Source organism: Sipha flava, unplaced genomic scaffold (assembly GCF_003268045.1).
Source record: "Sipha flava isolate LNK unplaced genomic scaffold, YSA_version1 215_pilon_pilon, whole genome shotgun sequence".
Classification (NCBI taxonomy): domain Eukaryota; kingdom Metazoa; phylum Arthropoda; class Insecta; order Hemiptera; family Aphididae; genus Sipha; species Sipha flava.
This window is the reverse complement of record NW_020272834.1, coordinates 444,937-463,765: the sequence shown is the minus strand read 5'-3', so window position 1 is coordinate 463,765 and position 18,829 is coordinate 444,937. Positions and strand designations below refer to the sequence as shown.

The window sequence follows — 18,829 nt, the reverse complement described above, 5'->3', positions numbered from 1 at the left end:
TCGTACTCGAAATAGATATGTTTAATTCTTTCTGCGCCGAGCCCTCGAATAGTATAATATTACGTAAACCCGAGACGCTTCCGCCGTGTCTCTCTGACGAATCTTCTTCGAACAACAAAATAATTCAAATCAAATTAAAACTTCTCGTCACTGTTTATATTAGTACTTATACGGCACGTGCGTTGTACCTCGTGCAAATATCTCCAAGCCGACAAAACGTATTCATCAATATCACATGTGTACGTGATTGTGGCATTGTGTTGGCGCGGCGCTAGTCACAATTGCCGACTATGTGACGGACACACTCGGCTAAAAGTAATAATACGAAGTGGACGTGTACGAAACAACAAGTCGTATCATCACCGTGAACGTCTTGATCAAATGGTACAACCTTATTTCGATCGCGTGCTACGAACAATCGAATTAATGTGCAGAACGGTGGTGGATCCAAGTGGGATGTAGAAGCCTCCTTCCTCTTCACCCCTCCCCCCGAATGACCTATAGCTTAGGTTTGATTAACTTTGTGGTTTTTGTTTGTAGCATAAAACATTTGGCTATCAATATTTAAATAAAAATATTTCATAATCGTATTAAAAAAAAATAATATTTATATCGGATGATCCATCAATCTGAGAACAAAACAACCCGATCAGATGCGTATAGATATATAACGATAATATTCTCATACACCACTGTTTCGCAACTCGCAGTTAACGGAGGTAATTCTACATCGACATTTGAGTGCATTAGCATAACACGAAACAGCAACGTATTCTCCGAATCAGAAAAGAGAACAACTTTGTAGTGTTTGTTTTTGGTTGCAAAAAAGTATGTACGCAGTTGTTAATCTATTGCTTTAATATGTTGTAAGTGATTTCGTTCATTACAAAGAGAGAGGATATTTTTTTTTTTTTTTCTGAATTATGAACAAGTTTTTTGTTGTTTTGAATCGAACGATACGCATAGTCTCGAGCGGCCAAAAATTATGTTCGAAAACATCATGGTCAACTCGACGGATCGCGTACACCGTCAAGTTCTGTACTCTATTCGGAATAAGAACCGACTGACGAAAACACGTTCATCCTTACTACCGCTGCCTCCACAAATATTTACTCCATGCGCCACCGTTCAAATAACGTATGCTATTAGTAGCGAATAAAATATCGTTGACATACTAGCTTAGATAATTTTTGTAATTTATAAATAATATTTTGTAGAGTTGGACGAGTACTCGACTAAGAAAAAAAATTTCGAGTCAAGTTCGAATATTCCAATGAACTCGATAAAAAGGAATGTTACAATCGTAAATACGAATACTCGATTTTACTTGACTTCAATCGAGTATTTGACTTTACTCGAATTTAATCGTTTGTTCAACTTGAATCAAGTACTCGATTTTTTTTCACTACTTGATTGAAAAAAAAAAAAAGAGAACAGATAACTGGAAGCCAAATATTTCCGATAGGAAACACCAGGAAGGTTGATGGTTAAATTAATTATAATAAATTAATATTGCATTGATGTTTTATTATTATAATAACGATTTTTTCTCGAGTACTCGACATTTTTAAGCTAATCGACTTTTTTCTTCTGAGTACTCGTCATTTTTCGAATATTTTAATTTTTAACTATTCGACTCGACATCAAAAAACAATACTTGTCCGACTCTAATATATTTTGTAACAAAAAAAAAAAAAAATTTTAAACATGACTGATAATATTTTTTTTATGATGGAAAATTATTTTTCTATGGAAGTATAATAAACACATAATACTATAGTATAGTTAAATTATTTCTTTTATTTATAGAACCCCTAATAAAAAAAATAAAAAAAATATTTGTTTTTGTATTAATTATACGAAAAAAAAAATCGTTCAAAAATATAATGACTAATTACGATGTGTAATGCTTTAATTATGGGTTAGCATTATAACTCGCTATATTCTCGACAGCGAGATCGGTGACCGTCAGCGAGAAAAATACCGACCAATTAACGAATAAATCACCGGGTGGTCTGATAGCGCTTAAAGTTCGGTTGCGATACTCAAAAGCGGTCTGTTCTTATTCTGAAAAGAGTGTAGCCACCACAGACATATAAATATATGGACTGCGTTTAGAGAGAAAAAACTAATATCAAGAGAGATAGACTAAAAATACACCCATCGTGGATTAAACCATGTACAATAATTATTTATTTCATTGTTAAATGTAATGATAACATAATCCTTAACCTATTTCATATTTCGCTCATTTTTTCAATACGATACGTAATATAGAAGAAATATCAAAACGATCAAATTTAATTCAATATTTAATTATAAAATCAGCAGCTCACCTAAAAATAAATTAATAATTCACTGGCATATTGGATCATATTTTAAAATAGTCCCCATTAAATAACCATCTTCTACAAATTGGAAATTGAATTTAAAAACATATCTCAAAATAAGATGACACTACTTTAATAAAACAAAATATTTAACCTAAACTTGGATAATAATAATTTTTATAAAAAAAATCCATTTTAGAAATCAGCAATACGTTTTTAATTTGTGTAATTGATTAATAATATAGATTAATAGTCATATATTAATTTTTGAGTATATAAGAAATGAACTTATTTATTTCTGTATAAATTGGATCTATTCGCAAAAATTTGAAATTAAAACATATATAATTAAATATTATACATATTTTTATCTAAATATTTATATGTCTATAGATCAATTTTAAAAATTATAATAAAATATTGTTCTATTCGTGATTAGTGTATTTTATCTTGCAGATGAAGTTTAAATGTAGTTTAAATTGGTCTCTTTCACTAGATGTTAATACTTAGAAATATACAACTAGGGTAAGGGTACAAGCAGTCTACCATATATTTATACCTTTATGGTAGTCACAAATGTCCGGGAACAACAATAAAAAAAAAAAAAAAAAAAATGAAAGAAAACTAAACAAAATTCAGTGTATTAGGAGCTTCTATTACCATGTCCTAGACACGTCTTGATGGACTACCACGTTTCTCAGTAGCTCGACTACGACTCGTTTCCACATGTCCCTGCATATACAATGTGTTCGTGAAGAGAGCAGAGTGATTTTTAACGTGTTCAAATTAGTTTTTCAGTCCACGTAGTTTTCAAACAAACAATGGTTTATGTATTTCCATACCGTAGCAGTCGAATGTACATCAAACCGCACAGATGATTTGTTGTTTTTTATACTGTCCCGAAAACGATCCCAGACTTAATCGATAGAATGGCACAGTTGCTTAATGGTCATTATAATAACAGACTAATATGTTACGTATAACCTATGATTGTATTAACCTAAAAATCTTGAATTCAAAGCGTAATTATATTATTTTTATTATTATTATTATTATTATTACATTATAATATATTTGCATATATCCGACTCGACAGGAGTTATGCAACACGATTATTTTGTATTCAGTAATAATCGACATTTTGTAGATTATTTTTCCCCTTGGACTCTAGTATAGGATCCAACCCTCATCTGCAGTTCTTGACAGAAAACCAATGCGGGACAGTAAATAAAATTGAACTTTCCGGAATCAACCACGCAGCTGTATATTATGTGCAATTTTGTCGGACGTGATTTGGTAAAACGTTAATTAAACGATGACATTTTAAAAACGAGTGATTACACACTATTCCTAATAAATCACTAATAAAAACATTTTAACGTTATTGCCGGTATCAAAACGAACGCACTTGACACAAAATAATACGCTGTCAATTATTCACAACACATTACTAACTCTACATCCGTATTCAATCGGACGCCTACGTTGTTGTTCGATTTTTTTTTTTCGTCACTTGAATTACTTGAAAATGTTGGAATATTTATATAATAATACAAATACGCGTTATTGCGTATATGCCGTGAAAATAAATCGAAAAACATATATAAATAAAAAAAAAAAAAAAAAGTGGTAAACGAAAACTGATAAGAAGCCTTAGATGGATCTAGTATTATTATACGATTTTAATTTAATATTCGTGTTCGAAAAATCGATTATAAACGAACAGTTTCCTTCAAAGTATTTCTTCTCAAACGAATCGAATTGTAACCATCCAGAAATATTGAATTTATATGATATGCTACATAGTATTTGTTGTTACATTATATTTCAAAAATGTATCGCAAACTAATGTATAAAAAATAAATATGAAAACGATATAACACCATAAAACAGTATTAGATTTCAATACTAACGTAATTCGAACTTTTTATGGTACCATTATGCTGATTTTCCACGAAAATTTTGCATTTTTTTTCTCGAAAATCATTGTTCGTTCTGACGGAAATGAAAGAATTTTAGAGAGTATATAGATTTATGCAGTACATTCATTGGTCCGGTAAGTGATTACTGACATTTCATGGAAAAACACATCGTTGGAAACCTTCAATATATTTTCACTGGATATTTAAAAAACCGATGGCGTGTGTAAAATATAGCTCTGTATGTGTTTATATATATATATATTTATTTATTTTTATGTAACTTTGAAACAAAAAGTACAATACTTCTCGTTTCGATTGTACATGAAATGATTTACCTTTCTTACACTGAATGTTTCTTCACAAAAAATCAAAATAAATAAAAGAAAGAAAAAAATACTGTTCAATATACACTATATTAAAGTTAAAAACACTACGAGCAAACGTAATTAAACATGTTCCAAAGCTTGGTTTCACGAACAAATTTGTTACATTATATTGATATAATCAACTAATAAATTATTTGGTTAACATTTTTACCGTTGATATATATAAGTATAAAATATTTAAATGAAACACTGGAGTACAAGTAATTGACCATAATGATATTTTTTTAGCCCGAGTATATACTATTGATATAATTCAAATTAACTAAGTCCTAGTCATATAAAAAAATAATACAAGATTAATCTTTCAGCATCACATATTCATAACCATAGGTTCAAATAGCCTATATATTTTAGAACGGGAGGCTCAAATCCTTGTAATAAATTGATAAAAAAAGTCATTACATTTCTTATAACTGACTTTATAATTTATTTGGAGGAGCTTGGTAGTAAATCGGGGTCTAAACCTCCAATCTTTCCCCCCTATTTGGGCCAAAGTTTATGAATGTCGAAACAATTGCTCGTCAGGGTTGAAGTCAGTGTACAGCAACAAATAAAAATAAAAAAAAAAAAACAATTACATTTCTAGATCAATTTTTTTTTTATTTCAGTTTGGACGGTTTTGAGTCCTGATGAAATAGATTGCCTATAAAAATACGATGTTTAAGTTTAAAATGTATCAATTATCATTAGTCATCACATTTTGATAATTAAAGCTTCTGTTCACTTTTATTTATTTATTTTTTTTGTAATTTCAAATGTCATTATTGAACGCATTTCATTAGATGTTTGCTTAATGTCGTATTACCATATTAAATTATAATACTTAAATATATGGTGATTTAATTTAACTCGAAGTGAAAAAAAAAAGAAACATTTGAGCTGCTGAGTATCTTTTTTATTTATTTTTTTTTTCATAATTAATTAGTAACTGTAAATCGATAGAATACATTTAATTCAGTAAATGCGACTTATACGTCAGTTACAATTTTTAAATAACGAATTTTCCACCGAAAATTGTTCATCAAATGATTTTTATAATTGAATTTCCTTTTGAACGTGTTCATCTAAATTTCATTTCTTTCATGATATTGAATACTATTATGTATGTTTTTACTTGAAATTCGCAAATGAAAAGTTTCTATATCTATGCGTTTTTCAGTATCACAAGTTAAAAACGATTAAATTTAGAAACATAAAAAGGTTCAAAGATTTTAGAGTGTTAAAATATCGAAATGTAAATTAAGATGTTTTTTTTTTTTTATATATAGTTTTTGTGGTTGTTATTTTTAATTTTTTAACATAAACCCTCTTGTGATCAATTATTGCTTCCAGAAATAGTTGTGTATACAAAGAATGACTTCATAAATAATAACGTTTCTCTTCAAATATATTCTGTTGGAATTATCGAAGTATTAAGTTTTTACCGTAACCATCTCTTTAGTATTTATTTCACAACATATTTTCAAATTGAAAACATTTCTCATTAAAAACATAAACAATTTTATGATCCTCCGGAGTGCTACTGAATAATAATGATAATAGTAATCGACATAAAAATAACAATAAAACAAATGTCGTGCGCGCAATATCTCAATTTGTATCGTCTGTGGTGAGGTGAACGCGCGAATAAATGTGAATTAGTGGTTTTAATGGAGCTATATAACTCGAGGAAGAATGGAAAAAAAAAATGCACTATAACAAAAAAAGTTTCGTAATGACCCACTAACCTAAACCCAACGTCATCGTTCCTCATCCAACTGCTCTCCCCGTAGAGTAACACTGTTGTTCTTCAGTCTCCCCTCAGTTTCTCCCGAACCGTGCTTACTCATCCGAGACCACGAAGCCCTGGGCATTAATTAGTCGTGGTATTAATTTAAAAATCCGTTCGCTGAAGGAGACTAAACGTCACATGCTAGTGGCAACGCGCACGTCAAACGACGTGATATTTACGAACGTATAAATGTATATATATATGTACAGTACAACCCGTTTAAGACGATTTCCTAGGGACTGTAATAACACGAAAATATAAAAATAAAAATGAGAGGAAAATAATTATAAAGGTGAGAAAATATGGTGCATAGTATGTATAATGTATTATGGGTTGATTACCTTCAACCTTGTTTAAGGGAGGGCTCTCGGGTTACAAAGGTCCGAGAGCCGATTAGCGCAGGTAGATAGTCTGGAAAACCAAATAAAATAGCACTTGCTTGTATTGTAGTAATTATTCAATTGTCGACGATCTGTGCACTTATAACTATCGCAGGAGTGCAATGAGGTCGAAATGAGACAAACACAGGATTTGAAGTACTGCAGTCGGACACTTTTCAATACTCGCACAGAATACTCTAATCAAACAGATTAATTATAAAAGATAAATATTCGTACATTGTGGTCACTTGTCTCCTTTACTAATCTGACGGTCCATGCGCACGCACTGACGACCTAAGATCAAGAGTCCGGGAAAAGGGTATTGTGTACCTGTTATATAGGAATATGGCCGGATGCACCTTGGGCTGATCGTTTAAAGATGTGACCTACTTATAATGTCAATGGAGTATTGTATAGTTAGGTCTTTATTGTTTGATTGTGTTTGCCCGTGTGGGTATCGAAAGATCCAATCCTTTATTATTTTTTTAAATGATTAAAGATCATATGGTATACATTATTATAAAAGATTAGTGCATTATTTTATAGTCGAATGATGCACATCATTAAATGGCTAGTGGAAAATAGCATATTTAACGGGCAATCGTATTATGCAAGAAAACCAATTTAAATTGTGACAAAAAAGTATTATGTATTGCAGTTTGAATTTTGAAATTTATATTACATATTATTTTTCATCAATTTTTGTTTGTTTCACATCATTTATATTTTTAGATCTCAATTTTATTGAAATTATGTATCGTTTCATTACCATTATCAAAATATGCAATTAATCTTCTATGCTTATCACCATGATCAAGTGTATTTTTTACCGGGAGAATCAGTACTTTATCATCCTCTTCATCCTCCTTGCTTTCTTCCTCTATAGAAATAAAGTATATCAACTGATACAATTTTATCAGTTATTATTTGGTAAATGCTTCTCATTTTATTCGTATTAATGACCTCGTCAATTTCTGCATGTCTTGAAAATTACCTTCAATTTTTGAAAATATTTGCTGTTTTTTTTGATCGTTATTATGATACGGTATTCGTTTAAATTTTATATTTTTATATTAATATAATTTACAATAAAAGCATTTTATCTGGTAAATGGAGTTAATGACATGGTAAATATTGTCAAAATTAAGTAACTGGTAAAAATTAGCATTTAAGTGGGAAATCATCTTTAGCGAAAGGGTTTCAAATGGGTACATAATTGTTGCATATTTTATAATTTGATTTTATAATCAGATGTAACAATATTTTTCGAATGCCCGAAAACATGATATGTATGATATCATAAGAAATGTGTAAGGCCGAGTTAAGCTTATATTACAAGAAAAAAAAGCAACGATCGAATTACACTCGTGTCGTAAAAATGATCGAACTGTATTCAGTCCAAGAAAGATGTTTGATGAATTCATTTAATACTCGTATAATAAATAATACTATATGTTTCTTTAAAAAAAAAAAAAAATCTAATAACATAGGTCATAATAATTAACATTATTCTAATAACAATTGTATGAATCTAAATAATATATTTAAAAATATTTTTAGTTTTGTTTTTATTTTTTGGAATTAGATGAAGGAAACGTTTGCCGACTTCGCTCATCGTCTCGAGCCTCTTCAATTAATTACCATTTTATCTAACAGTACTATAAAGATTTTCTATTCCGATTCAAACGGTTAATTTTTAAAAATACTACATATCGTTAAATTTATTCATAAGACATGAACATCGGTTTTTTTATCTAATAGTGAAGTTACATTTTTTGACCCTAGCTCACTTCGACTCTGTTTACTTTTAGTTTAGGAGTGAAATTCGACTACTATTGCCTGCAAAATGTATGTGTGGTTTGTCGAATGTGGTGTACACTTGTTTGCTTGCCAAAAGTCACGGGAATCGTGAGATTAAGCTTGACGGTGAATGTAACGCTGTTGTTATCGACCTATCACTGACCCATGTCACTACTATAGCCACGTAATTGTAATTGCAAAAAGGGCTTATGCGCATCGATGTTATGTAGTTTAACAAGCCAAAATAATAACCAATCGATGTCCGATTCGACGGATTCCGCCTCAAAGTGAGTTCGGTCTATCCAAATCCAATGAAATATAAATTCTGACCGGGGAAAGGTTTAGTTGATGTCACATGCTTTTCTATAATGTACCTATGGTTTCCTCCGTTATATGCTTCTATTTTAGCGGCCACGGTCTCGTCGGTTGTGTTGGTGATAAAACCAACGAAATGTCGGTGGACAGTAACGATACGCCATTCTATCGTGTTACAACACTATTTATTATTTTGGGTTCATAGAATTCCAGCAAGGTGCATTATGTGGCATCATGATTTAAGTATCTGTCTCAGGTCGACATATGAAGAATCGATTTTTTAACCACTACTCGGAAATATGTTGATAAATTACTATTAAAAAAAAATATAAAACTCTGTTCGGCTACTCCTTTATTGATTTAAATTAATTTTGAATCGTCAAATTATACATTATCTGGGATATTACTATTTGTAAAAGCGATGTGTACATTCAAATACTATAATATTGTAATTCATCACGTAAGATTTCTTGTTTTAATTTAAACATGTTTGAAAATTGTTAAAACACATAATATACTATTTAATACACCTTTTTATAACGTTTTTGTGTTCTAGCATTAACGATTTAAGTACTATCTGAAATGTAATTTACTTTATACGCATCCGGGGGTATGTGAATTGAATTTATCTTGTCACAAAAAGTCTGTTCGCGCTTACATGGTCGATACAATAGCGTACGATTACACCGATTTGTACAAACGATTAATATTCATATAACATTACATCATCATTATTACAAAGTTTTTGTAAACACAATTTTACTTTATATTCGATCGCGTATTGTTCCGCTATCGATTAATTTATGAACCGTGGATTCGTCGTGGTAAAACAATCCCTGTCGGAGCGCGTGGACAGTGAGCGCTCTGTAGGGTTTCGGCGTACTCGTCGCGTAAGGGTAGTTGGTAAATTGGATCCTAAATAATCTTTTCTCGGTAAATTGGGTCTCGGGAAAATAAAGGCAGTAGGTAAGTTGGGTCCCGGGAAAAAAAGGAAATAGCTTAAGTCCAAGATAAACAATTTTTTTTAAATATCTAATAATTTTTATTAGAAGTCAGTTTTAATATTATTGTATTTTTTTATTACATTTTCAGTAAAAACTTAAAAGATACGAATTTAACAACCTCAAATCGACGTAGGTACAGTACGCAATGCACGTTATGAAAAATATAGTGAAAATGCTCAGATTTCGTACACTCGTGTCTGTGTGTAATCATAAGAACTAACATCAATATTGGTGTTAACTAATAACTGACACACGATATATAACAAACTAGTGTACGTATATGCCTATATACGTATCTTAATTAGACATAATCAAAGTTACGACGTTACGAAGTTATTTGATCACAATGGAATGGATAACCGATAGAAACAGTGTGAATTGTAATATGTAAAACGACTGCGACGAGGTAGTATAGTTAGTAGTTGGGACTCAATTTACTTACTTACTACCTTTTTTTCCTCGGGACCCAACTTGCCTCATAGTTTAATAATAATTTTAATGTTTTAAAAGTTAATTAATAAATACATTTATTAATTTTATTTATTATTTATTAAATTTATTAATGAGTTAATAATTTTTTCCCTGGACTCAATTTACCGCTTTTAAAACGTACACAAAATATCACGGACTCAATTTACCTAGCCCCCGCGTAAGAAGTCCGCGAAGTTTATGATTCTAAACGATTCACGCGCATTGTCGAAGTCCACCAAGTGCGCGGTTCCACAGCAGGACGACTAGGATTTCGTGGACTGCTCGAATTCAATGCTCCGCCGGTGTTACACGTGCCGTTTGTGTTGCGCGCCCAAGCTCAGCCCGGTCGGCGGTGAACACAGACGACGCGAAATCACTGAAACCATTACCCGCACATATACGTATGCAATACATATATCCCTCTCGCACTGCATACGAATGCGGAAATCCCCTTTGCCGTTTTATTAAGAGAATTACACGTATTAAACTATCCCATTAACCGTAATTCTCATTGATCCACCGTACACGCATTGATCATTTTAATCGTTCCATTATGTACCGCAGTATATCCGCGGCGTAACGTTATCTCTTCGCCTCGCAGCTTGTTCCGATGCGCACGTGCGCTCGTATCAGGACTACATACAGTTTGTGCGCGTTCGCAAATCGTGTGTACTTAGGTCCTGAGAAGACCATTTGTCGTGATTTGGCGTGCATAATGTTATTCGCGCGTTTCGTCTAAGCCCGCGCTGTGCTCGAATCGCATCGATAACTCTACAATGTTATGTATAACGATGATTAGTGTACCGGCCTACGAAAATCCACTGGTGCGTCAAAGTTGTCTTGAAGATGATGAAACGCGTAGTGTAAAGTTTGTGCGCGGTAAAACATGGTGCGCGAATAAAAATAAAAATAAATTAATAAACGCGTTCGCTACTTGTAAGGTGAATAGAAAAACTTACTCAGCTTCATTATATAATTCGCGTTTCAACCGCACCTTTTATTTACCATTCTAAGCGCCAAACAATAATTGTTAATGTCTGTAGTAGTATTATTTCGATAAACTTCAAATTTGAGTTAAATAAAAAATGTACAACAAATGACATTCAACATACGCGTATTTGTAAATTTTTTTAAAGAATACATATTATCGAAAACATGGTTTAGGAAAATACCTTTTAAATATCTTTGCGAACCGTTACAATACAGTACGGAGGAGAATGTATATACACTATTATGTATGAAGGGATATGATTTCCAGATAACATTGCATTGCTACAGTACTACGAGAAAAAAATAAAGAACCGACAAATAACACTTGAAAAATATAACGTATAACTCAGTATGATTTAATGCCGTTCGTTTGGTTCGTAACACCGAAATTATTAATGTGCTTGAATAATAGTTTCAGAGAAATAGAGCGTCAAAAATTGTTGAAAATTGCCAAGGGATTAGGAAACGGGAACGCTACCGGAATTAAGGGTAAAAATTGAACTAAAATCGTCTATCGGATGGTCTCATATTTTATGGTCAATACGTGGTATTATTTTTTTCCTACGATACTTGATGTTGGACTCGTTCACGTCCCCAGGGTAACATGTATAATGTACGCAGGTTTCATATAAAAAAAATATATATGTATAATATTCGTGACAATATAATGATGTTTTTCGGTAAAAAAAAGCACAATATCAACGGTGGATTAAAAAAAAAAAAAAAATCATACGATTAAGCCGGCTTTAGTATGGTGAATTATACGTGTAATTAGAAGTTATCGACTTTTTGTTTAAACGTGTTAGTTGCGGTTTTGAAAATGTTACCTTTTCATTTTTGTCTTTTCTTTTTTCTCCCCTACTGCGCAATGAAAAATATACGGGATTGGGGGAAAAATAATTATAACGGACCAGAAAAAATAAAATAAAATAATATTAATGACGTAATTAGATAAATATATTGTTGTTTTATTGTTATTTTATTATTATTAATTTTTATTTTTTATCCCGGAAGCGGCTCTTGCCCTGCGTGGCCAGATGCGTTTTAACGCATTTCAGTTTTTTCCAAGTCGGGTAATTCGTTACACCTGCTGTGCGTTCAACAGACACTGGCCGATTATAAGTTCGCACTCAGAATTCTTTGTCTAGTGGCAAATAAAAAGTAATTAACCCCGTTTATAATTAAAATCCCCTTTTACCCCGTAGTTTTAATTGCGCTCGAAAATAATGTCATATAATATGAGCAACACTTTTTTAGTCTAGATTACAGACCACACAATCGTTAATATCATGATAAGTGAAAATTTCTATACTACTATATGTAAAATGAATCAGTCAGCTCGAAGAAGCTATTTCTTCACACATTTTAAAAACTAGTTTTATGTGATAGATGTTTTTAATTAATAATAATGCATATTTCCTATGAGACCATATCATAATTGGTTTTTTATAAGAATTATAGAATACAATATTTTTTAAATTTTTATCTAAATTTAATTTTGATCTTTAAAAACAGTTTTATATCTTTTCCTAACAATTTCTATTTTATGGAGATATGGCCTTTTTGAAATGACCGATTCAATTAAATTAAATAAAAGTGTAAAATAATCTCAACCCCTTGGGAGTATTAGTTATACTATACTATTATTAGAGAATCCAAAGTATTTTACGGGTATTGACGCATAAAACACGACCTATCGAATAAAACCGTATTAAATAAGCTTATTTTCATCTGGTGACCCGAAAAATATCATCCCGCGTAAGCTGTGGCTAAGAAATATATTTGTTTTTGGAAAATGTAAAAACAAATAAACCTTGCCCATTCAAAGTTTATTAAGTGTCCGTTTTTCCGTCAAAATAAAACCTTAATAGTTTTTAATCCGTTCTTTGTGATATAATATTATACTATACAGATTTATAAAAACGCAGATATTTATTATTGATTTATCAGCAGTTTTAATTAATAAGGTTTTGTAAAACACTCATAGTTAAAACGTAGCATATATCATCGGTTTTATTAAAAAATTAAGAAAAAAGAAACCGTACAATATACAAAGACATCGTAGTACTCGTATATGATAATTTTAAGGTTGGGTACGTGAAATAATATTTTTCATAAACTAACGGCAAATACACAAAATCGATTTTTCACGACACTGTGTCATAGTTCAACATATAATATTACGTTTGTTGATGTATATGACGTGTAAGATCTGAAATCGTGTGCAGTAGCACACACTATGTTTAACAATAAATTTAAAAATGCACATTATTTTTTTTCCGCTTTCTTATATTTTTATTTGATTAATAATTATTATTAAAAATTAGCAAGTATCTTTGTAAAATCCTTAACACTGACAAAAAAAAAAAAAAGTTATATTCATGTATATCAATATAAATTCATATTGATTTATGTTCTTACATCATAATAAACTTGATCAACTTTCCAAGATCAGAAGGTCGTCTTGGATTTTATTTTTTATGATTAATTATTAATAAATACCAAAAACCAATTATGCAATGAATTCATGTGTTATGCACAACTAGATTCAATGTTTTAAAACTTTTCGGTCAGCATAATTAGGCGTGGCAAAATACGCGAATTTTGGCGCCGATGACGCGTTGAACTGGACGAACTACGATTCCTTCAGACGTGCACATTGCTGCGATTATTACATTTTAAATCCGATACGCGTGTACTGCAATTGAAGATCTTAGTTGTTTATTATTTTGCACCCATCCAACGGACCACGTTTTTATCCACTCGTACTAGGCCCTATGTTTTTTGCTTTTCTCAAGTTCCACCCGTGGTAACCATGTCCACGGACAATGTTTATGCAGAAAAAAATAACTTTCTCGTTCACTCAGATTTTGCCGGTCGTCGAACACGGCCTCGAGGTCAATGCACGGTTGAAACACAATCGCATTCTAAATGCTATGAGTATTTCAGAACATACTAATTATTAATGATTTAATTAAAAATTCATTAATTAATGATGACTAATAATCAGTTATCATATGAATACATATTACACGCCTACACTAAGCTCTCAAGTTTAAGTACGGTCCATCGATAGCGTTATCCCTGCAAATGTGCAACAGTGTCTAATAAAGTTACGAATTTTAAACGAAACAGTAATAACTAAAAACAACACGTCTCCGTATCAGGAACAAAGAGTGGGGCTCGTGCAATCGTGTCGCGATATTTTCGGTCAAAAAAAGGATAACGGTGCATAATCGTACTGTATCCCACACTTGGGTTAACGAGCGCCTTCGTCTAGCCAATAGAAAATAATGGAAAAAGATTAAATGCCCAACGACTCAGTGGTCAACGAACTATCGCTTTTCTTTTGTTTTCCTCTGGTTCGTGTTTGGCTCTACGAAAAATATTCTTACGTGACCTACCCGCAGCTATTTATATCAATTAGTCAAACGTGGGTGTGGGTGCGCCGAGTGTCTGTAGCGCGCGAACACAAAAGGTCTTGAACCGCGCAGTGGCAATTCATTTCCCGCATCATCTTCTGTAAAAGTTCATTTTTCCTAGAACAAAAGATTTGGAAGGATTCAAATTATTATTATTAATTTTGTTACCTGATCGCTTGTCTAACTTGCCTCCGGAAAGAATAGATTTTAATGTTTTACTAAAGTGATTGATCCCAAGAAGTCAATATGGTAACTTGTGCGTCCAAATGCCCATCATCGCCACAGTTGTGTGTTGTAATACCACTTCGACGGTTGGGATTTTTTGTCGAGAAAATGAACATTGCACACACGTATGACTCCGCGTCTTGGAATTCCAATCCGGAGGAACAATCACTATTTGTCAGTGTCATTATTCTCGTCGCAAGTCGCAAGATGTTGTTAGAAAATAGTTCAAAATGTTTTCTAAACTTTTCTACGAATATGAACTATACATATATGCAACGAATACAACTAAAAACAGTTTTTAAACATTGTTAATTTTAAGTTTAACTGCTTTGAAAATTGTTTTGACCATGGTGATTATCAATCAGTTTCGATAATATTATATCGTTCGTTTTATATAACAATATACAGTATAAATATAATCTAAACGTATAACCAGAGCTGTAAAGAATACTTTTAAAAAGTATTTAAGTAAATACTCAAATATATTTTTATTCAAATATTGAAAATACTACTCAAATACTTTTGTAAAAAAAAATATTTGGAGTAATTAGACTAAGGTAAACATACATTTTGCAGAGAAATAGTCGAAAGAGATGCATTATGTGGTTCTAAATCACTTTCATCATCAGTATTATGACTAGAATTACTCATATTAAAACTTGAAGTAATTATAGTAGGCAGTAAGTTATAAACACAACTATACAAGTTTTTAAATGAATAAATAAAAGCGGTGTAGGTTTGCAGCTATAAAGTAAATTGTGGGAAAATCTATGTTATTCTCATAATTCCATATAACCAAACAGATCGTATTTGATATTAACAGTTACCTATTTAAAAATACAAAGGAAATGTTGTTATTGAATATCTATTTTTATAAACCTGGTTTTCACAAACTCTCGGGCTTTGATTATAGTGAGCAATATTTTTCATTTATTCATAAGCGAGTTATTATTTTAAATTATCATACACATATTCAAAATTACAATTTTATGATGAAAATTATTGATTTGTATAAAAAATATCACCGCACATTTGTGTGAATCCTACATCCGTTCTGTTCAAATACATTTAATTAAGCCTTTACTTTTTATTTACTAAATCTCAATAAGTATATTATTTTTATTATTTTGTGCTATGTGATAAATTTTGTACGTCTACGAGAACTATTCATATTCAGTTAAATTTTAATAGTTTTTACTACACCATAACTTTATTTTAGAAAATTTTATTCGTCTATGTGGTTTATATTATTTATTCATGTACTTATATATACTTTTCAAGTCATAAAATTCGAACAGTATAATGGAAAAATAAAAATATTTTATAATGCACAAATATATTCATATTTATATCGACTTACTATTTTTTCGTGCGATAAGAATAAAACAAAAATTTGAAACATCGAAATCCGTGTATAGATACTGTTGTATTTTTCGTTCATCTGCTATGTGTTATCTGTGCCTCAAAACAATAAAACTCAGTGACGCAAATAATAAAAAATAAATAAAAATGCATTTATATACGTTCGCATATACTCAGATGTTTGTCGTGACAGTTTACTAGCACAAAGGTAAAAGAAAAATGTCAATGATATCTCGATATCTTGGCAGATGAAAGCTCTATAAAGATTATATGGTTTAGGATGAGATTTAAAATCGGTGATCTCATAACTCTTAATAGGATTATTGTTTTCTGAAAACTGGCTGGTGACCACAAATCGTAGGTACAAGGCAAGAGTTCTACGGATTTTTTATCCACTGGTCTCCATGTAGTTCAAGTATTTGCGCACACAAAATTTTCGTTTGTCAGGACCCGTAAAATAACTGAACGCAAAAATACAAAAAACAAACTCAAACTGTTAAAATAACAATAAAAATAACAACAGTTCTTCCATTCGGTAATGTAATATTATTACGTGGTTCATGTGTTATTATATTTTATTACTCAAAAATGAATTAAAATCACTCAAGATCACTGTTCTGCATTGAATTTCGAAATATTCAAAAACGAAATTCTTCTGATTCGTTTGCGTTTTTCCTTCAAAACTACCCTGGGGGGGACCCTTTACCGCATAAGTCCCACGAAACATCAAAACTCTATAACATTCTTAATTTTTGGTACAACGCATACATTTCGTAACTTCTCATTCTATGTGTATAAACCATATTCAGACACACGCACACACAAACTTTTTCGAATTTTCTTTTGAGAACTTTGTGTCCTCTACTAATCATAACAAATCAATAATATCCTAGTTGGATTATAAACAGGTACCTTCACATCGTATTTATATTTATTTAATATATTATTTTTTCTCGCTTTATATTTTGTAATCGAATAGTACAATTCGGATATTATGTTTTATATTCTGAGTAAAATAAAGAATTTATTGGTTTTACCATAAAGTGAATTTTATTTTTGTGTCTATTTACATAGTTTCAACCAGTAATGTTCCGATCATCACTTAATAAGAAGTAACAGTTTTATAATAATAATAATGAAAAATTGACAAAATATTATAAAAATATGGAAAAATGTTCGGTGCTACTATTCCATAAATATTAAATCATCTTTAGAACATCTATATAATTTATATACAGTCGATTGAATTACGCAAAAAAAAAAATGTGTATACGTAAATGTTTTAAAAGAAAAATCGTACTTTTAAAAAGATCACAAACGGAAAAATAGAAAAATCGATTTGGTTTTAGATGCGCAATGCAGATTTGCGAACAATCAAGCAAATACTGTTCTCAATGACCAATATCAACAAAATCATGATTTATACTTTTTACTTTGACTATTATGAATGCGTATCAGTCCTAATTAATTCAAATCGAATCGTGGGTTTTTGCAAACGTTTGTTTTTAATTGTATTACATGATATGTATAAATATATATGCATCTTTATGTTAAGAAAATTAACATTGAGACGATTCTCCCACAGGTATATAGTGCATGCCGAATACAATGAGAATTTTAAATTTCCACGCATAAAAAGGAAAAAAAATAGATACTTATAATTACAGGTTACAACAGAACTGCAAACTATTATTAGCCTAGCGTAACCATATCGATTTAGTGGATGAAATATAATTGAAACACCAAATGTCGTCTTTTACGAATTTCGCCCGGGCATCATCAAAAGACTGGCGTTTTTGTCGGTGGTGTGCAGTTGTTATTTTTGTTCGTTCGACGATATACTATTAACGTAACTGGTGCAGGGTCAGTGCAACACTAGTATTACACTATACCGTACCGTGTGTACACATTACGAGGTCTAACACTGAGTGTACCACTACGCATTTTGTGTAGTACGAATAATAATAAACGTGTATAATATACGAAACTTGAACGCGTGTAAACAGTCACTTGTTCATCACAGATATCGTAAAGTTGATGTGCGCTAAACACAGAAAATATTTTTTTTAGCTTTTATCACACCTACGTATAAATGGACCGTTCGAAAGTACAGCAGTCATTACGAATACGTAATACGTAAATACGTAATCGTTTATTTCAAACCACTAAATCATAGGTAAAACAATTCTTTGTTCAACATGAATTGAGTATCTAGTACGAGCATTTGAACCGTTTAAGTCCTGATATCTGCAAATGTTCCAATCGACATCCGCGAACACATCGCCCAGGACAACAGCATGGGTGGCTGTTGCACATAATTCCGTTTTCCTGTGCGATATTCTTAACGCATCGTATCGCGTCGGAGTTGCAACAAACGTAGTAGACGTTTCACTATATTTCGCAGTCGTTCATACACATTTATATTCATGTGTTCGTTTATTGCAAGGCGAA

The 18,829-nt window shown here is 31.2% G+C and overlaps 1 protein-coding gene across 6 annotated transcripts in view; it reads left to right on the top strand.

Annotated features, from left to right (window-relative positions):
• Positions 1-18,829, top strand: part of LOC112682925 (collagen alpha-1(XVIII) chain-like) — a 420,302-nt gene that overhangs the window by 335,777 nt on the left and 65,696 nt on the right. The gene's annotated exons all lie outside the window — the stretch shown is intronic.